Source organism: Heteronotia binoei, chromosome 9, assembly GCF_032191835.1.
Source record: "Heteronotia binoei isolate CCM8104 ecotype False Entrance Well chromosome 9, APGP_CSIRO_Hbin_v1, whole genome shotgun sequence".
In the NCBI taxonomy this organism is placed as follows: Eukaryota; Metazoa; Chordata; class Lepidosauria; order Squamata; family Gekkonidae; genus Heteronotia; species Heteronotia binoei.
Genome location: NC_083231.1, coordinates 1,325,314 through 1,344,065, shown reverse-complemented (window position 1 = coordinate 1,344,065; position 18,752 = coordinate 1,325,314).

The following is an 18,752-nucleotide window of genomic DNA, read 5'->3' as shown; positions in this document are numbered from 1 at the left end:
GTGCTTTTTTTAAAAAAAATTAACAAAACCAAATCGAAATACGGTCTGTTCTAAGCATGCAATCTAAACTGAGCTCCTGGAAATATATATCTGATGGAAACTGCTTGCTGAATTCATCACAGCTAATGGGCAAGTAAGTTGAACACACAGCCCTTCCTGCAATTTAAACATTTGGATTAAAATCAGAAGGTTACAGTTACCAACTGAGATGCTAGAAAGTAGTATCAAAACAGTACCGTGAAGTTCCCCCCACCCATTGTTATTCTTACGTTTATTTTCTTATCTTAATCCTTTAGCGATTAGTTCAAAACTAAAGTGGGAAAGGGCTATGCCACTGTGCTTAATGCTGTCAGCTAAAATTTGGGATATTATCCAGGATTCAAACGGACCACCAAGGTTGTTATTTCCATCAGGGTAGCAAGATCAGCCCCCCTCCACTAAAGGAATGGTCAGTGTTCCCTCTAAGCTGAGTTAGTGTGAGCCAGCTCAAAGCTTTTTAGCCTCCAGCTCACACGTTTCTGTCTTAGCTCAGGAAGGATGGCCCCAGAGGAAACTAATTTATGCAGTAGCCAAACTGCTGGCTCACAACTTTAATGCCAGTAGCTGATGAAACAGAATTTTTGCTCACAAGACTCCACAGCTTAGATGGAGCATTGGAAGAAATACAACATTTCAGTTCACAAATTGGACGGAGTGCAAGAGAGGAACCTGCAAGATTGGTGTATGTGGAGAGATTCCATTTGCTCCCCCTCACTCCCCCTCTGGGTAGCCTATTCTCTGATTCCTCAGCACACACACCCCCGGCAGGTCTGCAAACATAAACATGGAGTCAAAGTCAATTTATGAGCATATGATAGCTTACATTTCAAATATTAATTAGGTGGCGTTAAAGTTGTCTAGCGCTTTGCTCTATTGCTTCATACGAACATGACTGCCCACGTGGATCAACCCTCATGCATACTAACCTATCATTTAATGGATGCGGATTTCGTTGTAATGCAATAAAATCAAATACCAAAAAAAATGGCGGGCACATGTCGTAAGTGGATGGTTGCTGTAGACCTATACAACTGTCCACCTGTATCAACCCTCATGCATGCGTGTATCACTTAATGGATGCGGATTTCGTTGTAACACAATAAAATGACAGAAAAATAAGGCAGGCACATGTCGTAAGTGGATGGTTGCTGTAGACCAACACGACTGCCCACCTGGATCAACCCTCATGCATGCTAACTCGTATCATGTAATGGATGCGATGGATGCGATCAAATGGATTGCAGAATTTCGTTGTAATGCAATCCAGTTAATTTTTTTTCAAAAAGGCAGAGTGGGAACATGTCGGAAGTCATAGGTAAACTCAGTGCTAGGTTCTACGGCTGATGATTTTGCATGAGACGTCAAAGGGGGAGGGAGTGGGAGGACTAACAGGCAATGGTGGGTAACACCCCAAAAACTGTCGCCGCGAAATGGGATGATTTTCCCACTGAAAGCTCTGTGGATTGAATCTGCAAAAATGAGCATTGAGATACCGTGCAGTGAAAATTGTAAAGCCGCGGATCAAAATGAGGATGCGGGGCAACATGTGCAAAATCCAACAAATGAACCGTAGAAAAAGGGGATGCCACTGGGGTTTAAACACTAGTGCGAAATCGGTCTGACTCTTTTCCTCAGCACTCAGCTGCTTTTAAAGTTCTCCTCAGCTGGTGTTGACCAATCAGAGAGGAGGGTGTGCACAGGCATCAGCCTGTCAATCAAACTGTGCTTCACAGTGAGGCATCTCCCAGTTCTCTGATTCTTATGTTTAAAACCATTTATTATACTGTAATATATTGTAATAACACTTATCACCTATTATTAAAATTAATACGTATACATTATATTTTCTCCACCTTCCCCCCCTTTTAGTGACCCCTGGCAGTGTATTTTAATTAAATTGCTAAAAAAGGTAATCAGTTTGTCTATTAAAGAATTTTCATTAAAAAAAATCATAAAGCAAAAAGAAAAAGGGAAAGAAAAAACCATAGGTTATAATTGTAATCCATCTTCATAGTAGTCCTTTAGTCATTATCAAAAGAACAAAAAAAAATTTATTCCAATAGTCTCACTTTTTTATTATAGTCCATTTAGAACTTAATCATTGTCAAAAATCACCTAATAACCTTTAACATTCCATTGTTTTTCAACATGTTTTTGAAATTTTCCCCATTCATTTTTAAACTTTTCTAAATCATGTTCTTTTAAGATCCTTGCAAGCTTGTCCACCTCACTCCAATGCATAACTTTTAAAGTGCATTCCCACTTTTCTGGTATTTTATCTTGCTTCCACATCTGTGCATATAATGTCCGAGCAGCTGAAAGCATATACCAAATTATTGTTCTATCTTGTTTTGGAAATATTTCCATTTGTAATCCCAACAGAAAAATGTCTGGTATCTTCTTGATATTATATCCCAAAATTTTCGAAATCTCTTGCTGAATTATTTGCCAAAATTGTTTTGCCTTTTCACAAGTCCACCACATATGGTAGAAAGATCCTTCTTGTTTTTTGCATTTCCAACATCTATCCGACACCTGATAGTTCATTTTTGCCAGTTTCTTGGGTGTCATATACCACCTATATAACATTTTGAAACAATTTTCTTTAATATTATAACATATCGATATTTTCATAGAGTTCTTCCATAAGTATTCCCATGACTCCATCTGTATTTCCTTATTTATATTTATCGCCCATTTTATCATTTGAGATTTAACTACTTCATCTTCTGTAGACCATTTCAATAATAATTTATAAGTTCTTGAAATCAATTTTTCATTTTCACCAAACAGCATTCTCTCCAATTCTGTTTGTTCTTGTCTTATTCCATCATTCTTGATGTCCTGTTCAAGCAAACTCTTAAGTTGTTGCAATTGAAACCAGTTATATTTATATTGTAATTCTTCAGCCAATTTTAATTCCACCTTTCCTCCATGTATTTTTAAAAGCTGTTTATATGATAACCACTTCTCTTCTTTAGTATTTGAATACAATTTTATTACTTCTGTTGGCACAATCCAAAGCGGTTTCCTCTCATCTCCATATCTTTTATATTTTGACCAAGTGTTTAACAGATTGCTTCTTATATAATGATGCAAAAAAAACCCGTCCATCTTATTTTTCCCATAATACATGTAAGCATACCAACCAAAGACATTTCCATGGCCTTCATGCTAGTAATTTTCTATTTAGTAATGTCATCCATTCCTTAATCCACACCAGGCATACTGCATTGTGATACAACTTCAAATTAGGCAGTTGAAATCCTCCCCTTTCTTTCGCATCTGTCAAGATTTTCATTTTAATTCTTGGTTTTTTCCTGGCCCATACAAATTCTGAAAGTTTCCTTTGCCATTTACTAAATTGTTTGTTATCTTTCACTATTGGAATTGTTTGAAACAGGAACATAATTCTCGGTAAGACATTCATCTTGATTGCAGAAATTCTGCCTAGCATAGACAAATTCAACTTATTCCATTTTATCAAATCTCCATCGATCTTAAGCTTTTCATAATTATTTTTGTACAAGTCCAAATTTTTTGTTGTTATTTCCACACCTAAATATTTTACTTTGGAAGTAACTTCACACTCTGTTAGCCTCTGTAGTTCTTCCTGTTTACTTTTTAACATATTTTTGCACAAAAATTTTGATTTTTCTTTGTTTATATAAAAGCCTGCCAATTCTCCATATTCTTGTATCTTACGAAGCAACAATGGTGTTACATGAGTGGGATTTTCATTTATAAACATTACATCATCTGCAAACGCTCTGTATTTATAAGAAAAACCTTCCAATTTTATTCCCTCTATCTCTTTATCTTTTTGAATTTGCATTAGAAAAACCTCTAAAGTTCTCTGATTCTGAAGCACTAAGCATCCTGGTCAGTTTGTCACACCTGGGTATCCTCTCAAGGTCTCCTTTCTCTGGCCCTGGCCCTAATGTGTGGATTTAACAATCCACATCTAGGGCCAAATTCAGAATATATGGCTGAAGCAGCGGGTGTCCTATTCCAGCTATTATTCCATCAGTTGGCCTCCCTTGTGGTGACCTTGTGTCCTACTGCAGTGCTATCCTGCTACTATGACCATAATTTAGTATGGGCCTATAATTGTTTATCTTGTATGAAGTGCCCTTTCCACCAGTGGTTTTATTTACTGTTTTATTGTTTTTATTTGTTTAATCTTAATGTAATGTTTTAACTTTGAACTGTAGGTTTTTTATTGTTATTATTGTATGTTGTGATCCGCCATGAGCCCATTTACAGGAAAGGGTGGAATATAAGCCTACTAAATAAAAATAAATAAAATAAATATGCGTTTTTTTAAAAATCCCTTTGATGGGTGTTCAGGCCCATGAAGGCCTTCCCCTTGATACTAGTCTCTCAGCTCAAGACCCTGATGTCAGTTAATGTCAATAGTATGCTTAATTTGGTTTCATGCCCCACCAATTTGCTTTACTTTTTAGTATGTTTACTTTTTTGTTTGGATTAAGTGTGTTTTATGTTCTTCTGACATTTTTTCTGTATCTTCCAGTGGGGCTTCCACAGTACTGAATGGGGAAAGGAGAGCTGGCATGATGCAAATCAGATCCACTTCCCTTCCTGAATGCTGGCTTTGGGAATTGGGAATTGCTATTTTTATTTTGACAATTTTGATGAACTTGTAAATCACTGGAACTTAACCACTTTGTGATTCAAATGAAACCAAAGTACTGACTGAGGTCAAGTCTGGTCACATCCTGTGAAGCAGGGCTTTTTTTGAGCTGGAGTGCACAGGAACAAAGTTCTAGCTGGCTTGGTGTCAGGGTGGTGTGGCCTAATAGGCAAATGAGTTCCTGCTGGACTTTTTCTACCAAAAACCCCCTGTGTGAAATAATGATGATGTCAGGGAGTGTGGCCTAATATGCAAATGAGTCCCTGCTAGACTTGCCAATCCCCAGGTCCCAGTGGGGGTTCTTCTGCTTTCCCAGGCTCCTTCCCACCCCCAGTCAGCTGGCTGGCGGGGGGGAAGCTCCGTCCCCAAAGCCACCATGTGACTTTCACCCTCTGGAGGCTCCAGTCTCCGATTGGAAAGGCTTCCTCTTGGGATGGAGGGTCTGTGTTATTGGAAGAAGTTGGCTGCAATTCGTGAGTAGAGAGGCCAATTCCTCACTTCAGAGTCGCTAGAAACCAAGGGGGGGTGGGGGGGAGGGAAATGTCTGCTGAGCACTTAATTATCCCCAATGTGGAGATCGATTCTCATAGAGTATAATGGGGAATTGATCTGGAGGTTTCAGGGGCTCTGAGGGAGCTGGGTTTTTTCAGTATAGTATCTAATGCCTCTCCCCAAAGTACCCCCCAAGTTTCAAAATGATTGGACCAGGGGGTCCAATTCTATGAGCTCCAAAAGAAGGTGCCCCTGTGCTTCATTATTTCCTATGGAAGGAAGACATTTTAAAAAGTGTGCTGTCCCTTTAAATTTGATGGCCAGAACTCCCTTGGAGTTCAATTATACTTGTCACACCCTTGTTCCTGGCTTTGCCCCCAATGTCTCCTGGCTCCACCCCCAAAGTCTCCTGGCTTCACCCCCAAAGTCCCTGGATATTTCTTGAATTGGACTTGGCAACGCTAGTCCCTGCTGGGCTTTTTCTACAAAAAATACCCCTGTGTGACATAATGGTGATATCAGGGAGTGTGGCCTAGTAGGCAAATGAGACTCTGCTGGGCCTTTTCTACAAAAAACCCCTGTGTGACATAATGGTGATGTCAGGAAGTGTGGCCTAATATGCAAATGAGTCCCTGCTGGGCTTTTTTTACAAAAAAGTCCTGCTGTGAAGAATGCTTATACTACTTTCTTAAAAGTTACCTTTTCTACCTGCGCTGCTATTCATTGTAATATTTGTCCTCACACTTCCCTAAACCAGTATTTTCCATTTATTAAGACTGCTACAACTTGGCAGAAAAAAGCAGCCATGACTGAGAGGTGTGTACTATACTTCACATGCACACACACACCCAAGCCAAGACTCAGTCGGGGAGAGATCTGGTTTCTACCCCTCCTCAATCAAATGGTTTCTCTACTTCTCATCATTCATCTAACTAGGTTGCCCCGTAAATGCAACAGATACAAGCATATTCAAACAGGGGGCACACGGAACATCAAAGGTCATGATATTTTTGGCATAAATTGTTGAAGCTCATTTTCGGGATGAGATCTGAAAAGTCGGATGCCACTTGCTCAAATGAGGACAGTAGCTCAGTGCATCTTGGAAGTTTCTGATTGGCCCTGGGCATCCATACTAACATAATAGCATACAGAACAAAGTTTGAATCCAGTGACACCTTTAAGACCAACAAAGTTTTATTCTGGGTATAAGCTTTCATGTACTTATACTGTAAATAAAACTTTGTTGCTCTTAAGAGTGCCACTGGACTTAAAATTTGTCCTACTGCTCCAGACCAACATAGCTACCCAGTTGAACCTCTTGCAGACAGCAGAAACAACATTTGTGAACATGTATACTAAGTGCTCTTTGGGTGCTCATGAATATTCTCTGAATATAGATTCAGGTGGGGTAGCTGTGTTGGTCTGAAGAAGCAGGACAAAGTTTGGTCAAAGGTGCCAAGCAAAGGGCAGGGTATAAATCCGATCTCTCCTCCTCCTTCTCCTCTACAATCCAAACCCTGCTGTGGGTGAGAGTTAAGGACTGGGCCAAGGTGTAGTGGGATAACTGGATTTCATTTCATTTCCCACTCCTCCACATGGAGTTGCTGGTGTGACCTTAGGTCAGCTAAGTTCTCTCTTTCCCTCATAGCCACTTACAGTCTGGAAGGGGGAGGCTTTGGTGGAGCTGTGTACACTGTTGTTGTATCCGTACTCAGCGAAAGGGAGGAGGTCAACCCAATTGGATTGTTGATGATTGATATAGCACCTCAGATATTGCTCTAATAGGCCGTTCACGCGTTCCGTCTGGCTGTCTGGGAGTGGTACGCGGAACTCAACCCCTGCTCCATTCCTAGTAATTTGCAAAACTCCCACCAAAAGTTGGCAATGAACTGCGGGCCCCGGTCACTAATTACTTTATCCAGGAAGGAGTGTAGTTTAACCACGTGATTAAGGAATAAATAAGCCAGTTTCTTAGCGGTGGGGAGCTGTGTGCAGGGAATAAAATGTGCCTGTTTTGAAAAAGTGTCTACAACCACCAGTATTACTGTTTTGCCACGAGGTGGCGGTAGTTCTACTATGAAATCCATTGAGACTACTGACCAAGGTCTGGTGGCGGTTTCTATTGGTTTGAGGAGTCCGGTGTCAGACGATGGAACTTCAAATACAAAGTTTAAAGCTTTATTTGATAGTTCATAGCTTTCTTTCTATGCTCAGAAATTATGAACTATCAAATAAAGCCTTAAACTTTGTATCAAATGGAGTCTGGTTGATTTGAAGTTCCATCGTCTGACATCCGGGAGGTTCCCCCCCCCCCACTTTGCCATGATGCAGATCGGGCAGGAGGAGACAAATTCTGACACATCCTTTTTTAGGGATGGCCACCAAAATTGTCTGCTGATCAGATGGAGCGTTTTTACATACCCAAAATGCCCAGCCAGTTTGTTTGAATGACAGAATTGTAATACCTCTTTTCTCATGCTTTTTGGGAGATAAACCTTTTCCCCATGGTACCACAACCCGTCCCCCTTTTTCTGAACCTTCCCCGGTCTGTCTTCTCCCTCCTTTTTGGTCTCTGCCGCCATTTTCTCTGTTCCCCAACCCGCCAGTTCATGTTTCTTTTGAGAACGGGTAGTGACAACTGCTGCGACTTGGTAGGGGGGAACCAGGGAGTCTATCACTTCCTCCTTCTGGCTGTTGTGCTGAGGCAGCCTGGAGAGGGCGTCAGCCAAGAAATTTTTCATGCTGGGAATATGCTTAAGCACGAAGTAAAATTTTGAGAGAAATCTCGCCCACCGGATTTGCTTTTCACCCAGTTTTCTCTTCCCCGTGAGTGCTTCAAGATTTTTATGGTTGGTCCAGATCTCGAATGGTACTTTCACTCCCTCTAACCAGGACCTCCAAGTTTTTAATGCAAAAGTCACTGCAAATGCCTCTTTGTCCCACACCAACCAGTTCTGTTGCTCATTGGAAAATTTCTTAGATATGTAGGCACATGGCCTCAACCCCCCTTCCTCATCTTTCTGCATCAGAATGGCCCCCACGCCCACGTCAGAGGCATCACATTGTACAATGAAGGGTCTTAGCTCATTGGAGTGGGTCAGGACCGGCTCACTCATGAACAGCCGTTTCAATTTGTCAAATGCCATTTGACATTTATGCGTCCAGATTAAGCGGGCCCCTGGCCGTTTGACCTCTGGCCCTTTCCCCTTCATTTTTAACAACTCTGTTAGGGGAAGCATTATTTGTGTGAACCCTGGTATGAAGGTCCTATAAAAAATTGTGAAACCGAGGAACGATTGGAGCTGTCTACATGTCCTCGGGGGAGCCCAATCTAACACGGCTTGCACTTTCGCCAGGTCCATTGACAACCCCTTCGCAGAGACTCTAAACCCCAGATAGTCCAGTTCCGTTTTGTGGAACTCACATTTCGACAGTTTAGCGTACAGTTTGTGTTTCAGCAAGGTTTCTAGTACCTTCTGTACTAGCATTAGATGGGATTCCTCGTCTTGCGAATAAATAATGATGTCATCCAGGTGCACCCCCCCCCCCTTGAACAAAAAGTCTCTTAGCACATCATTTATAAAGTTCATAAACACCCCTGAGGCCCCCTGTAGCCTGAACGGCATCACCAGGTACTCAAACTGTCCCATAGGCATGTTAAGCACCGTCTTCCATTCACCCCCCTCCTTTATGCGCACTTGGAAGTACGCATCCCGCAAGTCCAGTTTTGTAAAGATTTTCCTCTCAGAGACCGTGCTCAATAGATCCTTAATGAGGGGGATGGGATAGGCATTGGAGGTGGAGATCGCATTTATCCCGTAAAAATCTGTGCAAAGCCTAAGCGAGCCGTCCTTCTTTTTCCTGAACAGACCCGGTGTGGCGTGGGGCACCGTTGCCGGTCGGATGAAGTCTCGCTTCAAATTCAGGTCGAAGAACTTGCGGAGCTCCACTTTCTCAGCCCACCCCATAGTATATAGCTTGGCTTTTGGTAGTGTTTGGCCCGGAATCAGTTCTATGGCACAGTCCGTGTTTCTGTGGGGGGGAAGCTCGTTCGCACTCTGCTCGCTGAACACTCCCATTAAGTCCCGGTAAGCTTTCGGCACTGCGGGGACCTCTTTCAGGGTAGGCAGACCCTCCCCACTGATATCGGAGCCTGTGGCCCCCATTTGCAGTTCCATAAGTGGGTTTTGCATAAGGGGTCTATAAATTGTATATTCTGATCCCCCCACCGTATGCGGGGCTCGTGCCTGGCCAGCCACCCAACTCCCAAAACCACCAAGTAGGAACAGGAAGGTGCTATTACAAATGTCTCCTGGTCCCAGTGCTCCTCAATTCCCACGGGCACAAGTTGGGTTTCTCTGGTGCATGGCTCCCCCCGCATCACTGATCTGTCCATTTGCTCGAACTGCATCGGACCAGGGAGGGCCTGGGTGGTTAGTCCCAAGGCCTCGACTATTTTGGGGGTAATTAGTTCTTGATTGCACCCAGAGTCGATCAGCGCCCTCACTTGCATGAACCTCTTAAGTTTAGGGTTCAATAGTCTTACTGGGACAAAATATAACGATCCGGTAACTCTCACCGTCAGTGGTGTCGATTCCCCCGCGTCCTGCTGGTTGGCACCTTTCAGAGCAGGTCGTTCTCGTTTCCCGCCAGCTCCTCCATCCAAACTAGTTCGCTCAGTTTGTCCACCAGGAACGGGTCTTCTTCCACCTCCTCGAGGGTCACCACTGCGCTTTTCGCCGCATCCTTAGGGCGGCCCGGTGTCTTCTTCGGGATCAGTGTGCTTTGCTTCGGGGCTGCGGGAGGGGGCCTCGGGGGGTTTGGGCAGCTGCTCACCAGGTGACCGGAGTCTCCACACTGAAAGCACTTGTGGGGCCCCATCACTTTCCCTCCTCCGCTTCCACCAGCCAGTTTCTTGGCCTCTGGTTTAGGGGTCGTTTTCGGGTCTCGACCCCCTTTGCTGCTTTGCTGTTGGTGTTGCATGGCCACCCTTTTCATGTTGGTCTCCACTTCCCCCGCTAGTTGTATCCAGCCCACCAGCGTGGTGGGTCCGGCTTGGGTGAGGGCCCTATCCAGGATGTCGGCGTTCAAACCCCAAGTGAAGTGTTCAGTCTTCATCAGCTCACTCCACCCTCTCACCTTCACTGCATTGGCTCAGAAGTCAGCCGCATACTCGCGAATTGACTTCACTCCCTGCTGCATGTCCCTCAGAGCCGCCAATGCCCGAGTCTCCTGAAGCGGGTCTTTGTACTGGGCCAAGAGAGGCTGGAGGAACGTTGCCACATAGTCCATTTCCGGGCTCATGGCTTCGTACAAGCTCACATACCATCTCTTTGCCACCCCCTTCAGCTTCGATCCCAGGTAATCCACCTGGCTGAACTCGTCCGGGAAGGTATTGCCCCAGTAGTGCATGTAGCTTTTGGCTTGGATGGTGAAGTACTCCACTTCTTCCTGGTCCCCATCGAAGGTCGCATCTAACTCCTTTACTCGACCGCCGTCGCGTGGGCCCAGAGGACCTGGGGGTACCGCTGGTCGGGGTGCCGGTCCCGCGGGTGCCGGGGCCACCGGGGCTGCCAGTGGGCAAGCGGGTGGTGGTTGTGGGATCCTCCTCGGCCCCGGCAGGCCCAGGTTCCTGAAGAGTTCTTGAGTGATCTCCCCCGCCATCCGGACTGTCAAGGCCTGCATCTCGTCCCTCAGTCCTCCACTTCCCCACGAACCATGGCTCGGAATTTGTGGGCCATTTCTTCATCCTCCGGTTTGGGAGCTGGCATCTCCTTGGCCCCGTCCTCGGGTTTGGGGCACTCGTCTGGCACCGGTATGACCACGACAGTGTCGATCTCCTTCGGCTCCATCGGTCCCGGGTTGGCCAGTCCGGGGTTAGCCATCTGCACCCGATGCATGTGTCATGTTAGGATGGATTCCCTCCACACAGGGGCCTCATCCATGGTAGTAGTGAATGTTCTGGGTTGCCACTGCTGAGGGGTCACTAGGAGCTGGATCGGAGGAGGAGAAGCCGCTACCCGCCGGGCATCTAAGACGTGCCAGGGTACCATCGGCCCTTCTTCAAAGTCTGGAAGTTCACCGCCTCCTGGAATCTTTTTGGCCATTTGGTTACAAAGTTGCCAGGGCGGTTAAGCTTCAAAAGGATTCTACTCAAAATGTCAAGTAGACGGAGTCAACAAGGAGCCAGAGATGAAACAAAGACTTCATTTATTGATTGAACGTTACTGTGGCTCAAGCCGGACGCTTGAGTAGAATGAAACCAATACATTGATATAAGCATTATAATATACACTTCAAAAGAATTCCTTCGGGGAGGGTAATAGCAGAGCATTCACACATAACTACAAAGATACATTCCCATTCTGGTTATCACACCGTTTGGCCTTGCTTACATGTACGGCTCCTACTCCCTCGCACCTCTGTCTGGGAAGGCCCAACTTTCACAGCAATTACCAGCCATAAAGGAAAGGGGGGGTCACTAAAGGAAAACAACCTAGCAGCATTTGGCCCATTATAATTTTAAGCAGGCCTGTTCTTGACAGGCAGGACCCATCAGTCTTTGAGCAGAATCAGGCTATCTTGACATTCTCAGAGAGCTCTTTCAGTTCCACCTACCTCACAGAGTGTCAGTTGTGGGGAGAGGAAGGGAAGGAGATTGTAAATCACTCTGAGACTCCAGGCAAAGGACAGGGTATAAATCCAATCTCTCCTCCTCTACAATCCAAGCCCCTGTGGCTGAGAGTTAAGGACTGGGCAAAGGAGGAGATGGTGTCCCTTGACTTGGAGTAACAAAGTACATTGGAATTTGGGTTGTCAGTTCTGAGATGGGAAACACTTGGAGATTTGGGGGTGTGGAACCTGGGGAGTGTGGGGTTTGTGGAGGGGAGGGAACTCCAGAGGGTATAAAGGCATAGAGACCACCCTCCAATGGAGCTGGCGGAACTGATCTTGGTCACCTGGAGATCAATTGTAATAGAAGCAGATCTCCAGATGCCACCTGGTGGTTGGCAACTGTAGCTGAAATGGACCTGTTGACACCCAATGATATTTGCCTGAATCTAATCAGTGCTTGGCAGTATTTGACAGTCCTGATTTCCCTTTGTTTTCAGGCTTTCTACCTTCAAGGAATATTTCCTCATTGATTTGTCTGCCAACAAACCCTCTTATGGAGCCTTGCATGTTCTAGATTACAGGGGGAGTATGCAAACAGGCACACATGGTGATGTGTATTTGTGGTTGAAGCTATCAAGAAATAGAAAGGGAATTGCTAGAGGGCAGGACTGTGGTAAAATACTGTGTGGGGGTGGGGGACTGGCAGTGAAGACAGAAAAGTGATGAAGGGATGGAGCTGTCAGGAGAGAGAGGAGAAGGAGGGCCAGCATATGGATTGGGAGACAACTGAGTTGTTTTGCACCTGCTGCTCTGAGGGGAAAAACATCCTGGCCTTGGGATTGAGTGGAGGGGAAAAGGGGTGCTGATGTTGCTGCCACAAGGCCAGATCCCCCCCCCCAAATTAGGCAATTTAGGCCATTGTCTCGGGAGCTGCTTGTCCAGAGGTGCAGAATTGCCCCCCATTAAAACTTTACTACTGTGCCCTCCTCCACCCTTAGCAGTGCAGTTCAGGGACCTGCTGCAGCCAGCACTGTTGGGGAGGTGGCTTGCACGCATGTGTGTTTGAGCCAGGGGGAGGGGGTGGGGTGGAGGGAAGGCGGCAGGTGTCTGTCTCCCCTCTGCAGCATGGCCCCGGCACCCTCCAGGGGGTTGCCAAGGCTAGCGCTGTCAGGGGGAGGCAGGGGTGTGTCAAGAAGACACAGCTGGAATGGTGAGTGGGCAGAAGGCAGCAGCTTGTGAGAGAGTTTAGGGAGGGGATGAATGGATGTGTTTATTGCAGGGCATTGCAGACTTCTGCTCCAAGGGCTCCTTGGCTGCTAAGGTGGGCCAAGCCTGCCTTCTAGAGTTGCTTGATTGATTGGTCTGCAATAGCACAGATGGATCTCACAATCTTTGATTTTCTGGCCCAACAAAGCCAATCGTTTCTACTGCCCTTTTTAGTGTGTAGTATAGAGAGTTAAGGGGCTAGAATCATCCCCTTCCATGAGTGGCAGGGGCATAAAAAGCAGTGAGTGATTCAATTAGTATTACCAGCAGGACTTCTTTGTAGAAAAAGCTCAGCAGGAACTCATTTGCATGTTATGCTCCACCCCCTTATGCCAAACCAGACGGAACTGCATTCCTGTTAGGATTGCCAAGTCTGACTCAAGAAATATCTGGGGACTTTGGGGGTGCAGCCAGGAGCAAGGATGTGACAAGCATAATTGAACTCCAAAGTGAATTCTGGACATCACATTTAAAGGGACTATTTGCCTTTTAAATGCCTTCCCTCCATTTGGAAATAATGGATGGGGCACCTTCTTCTGGGGCTCACAGAACTGGACCCCCTGGTCCAATCTTTTTGAAACTTGGGAGGTGTTTTGAGAAGAGGTACCAGATGTTGTGCTGAAAATTTGGTGTCCCTACCTCAAACAACAGCCCCCTTAGAGCCCCAGATACCCACAGATCAATTCTCCACTATACTCTATGGGAATTGATCTCCATAGTGTCAGAACTTGTGCTTTCATGCTGGCTAAGCTGGGCAATGTTAGCCTAACTGACTCCATCTTGTAAGTTGATACTAACCCTATGTGCTCATAGCTAGGCCACTAATCAAAGCGCTTTGCATTTCAAACAAATTGTAACCACTGAAGGAATGACAGATAGCCTCTGGGAGTCAGTTGCAGGTGTCCTTTGAAGACAGCTGCTCAGGACATCACAGCAGGACTCCTTCCTCCCTTTTCTGGAAGTGTGAGAACCAGCGTTATTGTTTCTGTAACAACCGCGTAAAGTTGTAACCACTGCTAACCCCGTTATCAGAGTTATTCTGTGCCTTCATGAACTTAGTTCTCAATAAACACCTATACTTTGTAACGAAGTACTGGGCCTCGTTTGAAGTTCTTCAAGTTCTGACATTATAACTCTGATCCCCATTTTGGAGCTTATCCGAACTGGCAACTTAGCTGGATGGCAGCAAAGGCTCCAGATAACGGAGAGCCCAGCACCCCGCCGAAAGAGCGACCGATAGAGCCGGGGGTGACGGCGGTGAGGCGCAAGGTGAAAGACCCAGCGCACTTCTCCACGCTTGTATTCACCCCGCGGAGCTGGAGTCCGCGAAAGTCCACCACGCTGATGGACGCCGCGGACGAAAGATACAAGGCGTTGGTGACCGGCGCCGGAGCGGACGACCTGGACCCGGAGAGGGCCCGATCCCATGAGAGGACGACCCAGCCCAGGCGCTATGCAATGAACTGTTCCAGTGGGTGAGAGAGATCCATGATGAGGTCCATGAGACCCGCATACAACTGGCTGGCGAGATGCACCGGCAGATGTACGCGATCCAGGACCAGATCCGAGCTCTACAGGGAGCCGGCCCGGGAGCACCGGCTGGCCCGCCCAGGGGCGGACCGGTCCCACCGGCGGCCCCGGGTGATTGAGGAGCGCCGGCAGCGCCCAGCGACGGAGTACCGGGGCTACCCGCGGCTCCCCCCGGGGACGGGGGGGAGGCCCCGCCGCACCAGCAGCACCGGCGGGACCACCGGCGGGACCCGTGCCAATACCCCCCACGGGGCCGCCACTGCCGCTGCCAGCGGGCCCGGCTGCCCCGGCTGCCCCAGGAGCCGGGGAGGGGGCGAGGAACCGAGAGCTCCAGATCACGTTCGACGGGGATGCGGAGGAAGTGGAGTACTTCACCATCCAATGCAATAACTTCATGACCCACTGGGGAGCAAGCTTCCCGTCGGAAGCCAGCCGAGTGGACCATATCGTGTCCAAGCTGAAAGGGGCCACAAGAAAATGGTACGTGGGGCTCTACGCCGGGAGGAAACCCGAGCTGGCGACGGTGGCGGAATTCCTCCAGGCCATGCTGCGGCAATACGGGGACCCCCTGAGAGAAGAGAAGGCCACAGAGGCGCTCCAGAGGATCGAGCAGGGGAACCGCTCCATCCGAGAGTACGCCACGGAATTCATGGTGCACTGTGCGGTGGTAAGGGGCTGGAGCGAACCGATGAGGTACTCGGCGTTCAAGAACGGCCTAAACGCCAACATCCTCGACCAGTGCTATCACCAGGGGAGGCCTGACACCCTAGTGGGCTGGATCCAACTGGCCGGAGAGGTAGAAACGAACCTCCAGCATGTGGGAATGCGCCGCCAGCAGCAATTGGGGAAGAAAGGAGCGAAGCTGGGCCCCTCCACCACCAAGTATGAGGGGAAGAAGACACCGGTGACCTCGACCCCCGCCGGACCCTCGGGCCAGAGGAGATGCTTCAGATGCGGTGACCCGGGGCATCTGGCCGCCAACTGCCCAGAGAAACCGCGCCTAGCAACGCCGCCACCCAAGCCGTTTGCGCCCACCCCAAAGAAGGGGGGCGGACGAGCTAAGGAGCCCAGTCGGGGTGCCGTCGCCATGTCCATGGCAATTGATGAGGATGTTATAACCATCGAGGAGTCAAGTGAGGAGTCCTGGGATCCCGAGCCGGCCGGAAATGACAGCGACCTGCTTTAATTGGTGCCGCGAAGCAGGTCCACGAATCGATGGCACCGATGACGGTGAGAATAACCGGGGAACTCTTGTTTATGGCAGTGACCCTATTGAACCCCAATCTAAAACAATTTATGTACGCCCGGGCCCTGATAGACTCAGGTTGCACCCGGGACATTATCACCCCCCGCCTAGTAGAGGCGCTCGGGTTAGCCAGGTCCCCCCTGCCCCACCCGATCCAATTTGAGCAAATGGACGGGACAGTCATGAAAGGGGAACCCTGCACGGAAGAGACTCAAGCGGTGCCGGTGGGCACGGAAGAGCATTGGGGGATAGAGACGTTTGTGATAGCTCCCTCCTCTTCATTCGATGTAGTGGTGGGTGCGGGGTGGTTAGCGAGGCACCAGCCGGACATCCAGTGGGAAGCACAAATTGTCAACTTCCCGGACTGGAGGTGCGAGCATCACCACTGGCGGAGGGAGTGGGGACCCAAACCCCCGCCGCAGAATGAGAAGTGGTGTCTAACTATAGAGGAGGTGAGGTCGATCCTCAGAGAATACCGGGACTTGAAACGAGCATCTCAAGCAGTCTTCCCACATTTTGGCAGGTGAGGTGGAAAAGCTAAATGGTGCCCTCCCTCCCCTCCTCGTCTCTCTGTGTAGTACTAGTAATCAGGGTTTTTTGTGTTTTTTTTAAAAAAGGAATTAGGGTTGCCAATCCCCACATGGGGGCAGGGGATCCCCCAGTTTGGAGGCCCTCCCCCTCTTCAAGGTTATCAGACAGTGAGGGGGGAATGTCTGCTGGGCACTCCATTTATACTCTATGTGTCAGAACTTGAAGAACTTCAAACGAGGCCCAGTACTTCGTTACAAAGTATAGGTGTTTATTGAGAACTAAGTTCATGAAGGCACAGAATAACTCTGATAACGGGGTTAGCAGTGGTTACAACTTTATGCGGTTGTTACAGAAACAATAACGCTGGTTCTCACACTTCCAGAGACACTTGTTTGTTCCCAGAGTCTGTTATCAGAAAAGGGAGGAAGGAGTCCTGCTGTGATATCCTGAGCGGCTGTCTTCAAAGGACACCTGCAACTGACTCCCAGAGGCTATCTGTCATTCCTTCAGTGGTTACAATTTGTTTGAAATGCAAAGCACTTTGATTAATGGAAATGTAAGATATCCCCCCTTTTCTTATGCTATCCCTTGGGAAAAGCCTGATCTTGTGTATGATTAAATACATTTATTGGGGCTTTTGTGGGTCCCCATTAAATCAATTGCTTTCATTGATAGGAATCAATTGCTTTTGTTTGTATTTTGAGAAAATAATATTGTTGTCCTTTATAAAGTTTATATCTTCAGTACCTGGCACTACATTTCATGGCACACATGGCCTGGCCCAACAAAGTGACATTTATGTCAGATCTGGCCCTCGTCACATATGAGCTCAACACCTCTATTCTAGAAGATCTGAGGATGTGTTCTAGAGTATGTATCTGGTTAATAGCACTGAGGGTTTGAGTAGCCTTGTTATTCTGAGGAAATAATACAGTTGGTACCTCACTGATGGTCTAGGGATGAGGTTTGTTCACTTCCAGAACCCAGAGCATTGCTGGTGTGGTCCAGAGCTTCTCATCTTTTGGCACAGCAGGATGTGCCAGGTAATGCAGAAAGCACAGACAAATGGTTAACAATTGCCCGCTGCTGACACATTTGACTGAGAATCATCAACCAGCATTTAAAAAAAATATAAAAAGTGGTGCACATGGAGGTGTGAATTGGACAGGAGGACCCTCTGCAGAAGAAGGCCTGACCTTTTGGCCTCAGGAGTTCCACAATAAGAGGAGGCTCCCTCAGGAAAGACAGCTGGTAAGAAGACAAGCATTTTTAGTGGCAGCTTTCAGTAGAGAAGCCCAGAGCCCAGCAGAGAAGCACAGGAGAAAAGCAACTGAGATGTAGTTTCTGCTCTCCTGTTTTGACATTGTGATTATATCTGCTCCAGGGCTTTTTTTAAGCAGGAACGCAGTTCTGGCTGGCTTGGTGTCAGGGGCTGTGGCCTAATATGCAAATGAGTTCCTGCTGGGCTTTTTCTACAAAAAAGCCCTAATCTGCTCTAAACATATGTTGTGGTATTTTCAATGACTTCTCAATAGTTGTGGTGATGTCTTCTACCTTCCCTGAAGACTGTTAAAACCTGGAGAGGCCATACCTTAGAAACATCTAGGATTCTGCCCACCACCACCCCCTGCTAATCTGTGTCTGTGTAATCTGGATAGAGGTGGCTCAGCGGTACTGATGCTTCTAGATCCATCGGCCACGTTCAACACGGTTGATCATCAGTTGCTGACCTGCTGCCTCGCCGATGCTGGGATACAGGGGTTGGCCCTACAATGGCTTTCCTCCTTCCTTCAGGGTCAGGGACAAAGGGTGGCAATAGGGGAGGAACTGTCTCAACGGCATCCACTTGTATGTGGTGTGCCACAAGGGGTAGTCCTCTCCCCAATGTTATTTAACATCTACATGCGCCCCCTTGCCCAGATTGCTCAGAGGTTTGGGCTGGGATGTCATCAGTATGCAGATGACACCCAGCTTTATCTGTTGATTGGCGGCCAATCCAACTCCTCCCCAGACTTGACCATGGCGCTTCAAGCTGTAGCAGGGTGGCTCAGACAGAGTCAACTGAAATTGAATTTGACAAAGACGGAGGTCCTGTACCCAAGTTGTCGCGATCTGGGGATGGAGGTTTCATTACCGACCTTTGACAGGATGCTACTTATACCAGCGCCCAAGGTTAAAAGCTTAGGGGTGCTCCTGGATCCCTCCTTAAATATGGAGGCCCAGGTGGCAGCCACCGCCAGATCAGCCTTCTATCATCTTTGACTGATAGGACAGTTGGTCCCCTATCTCGAACGCGATGACTTGGCAACAGTGATCCATGCTACGGTCACCTCAAGATTAGATTACTGCAATGCCCTCCACATGGGGCTGCCAGTTTGG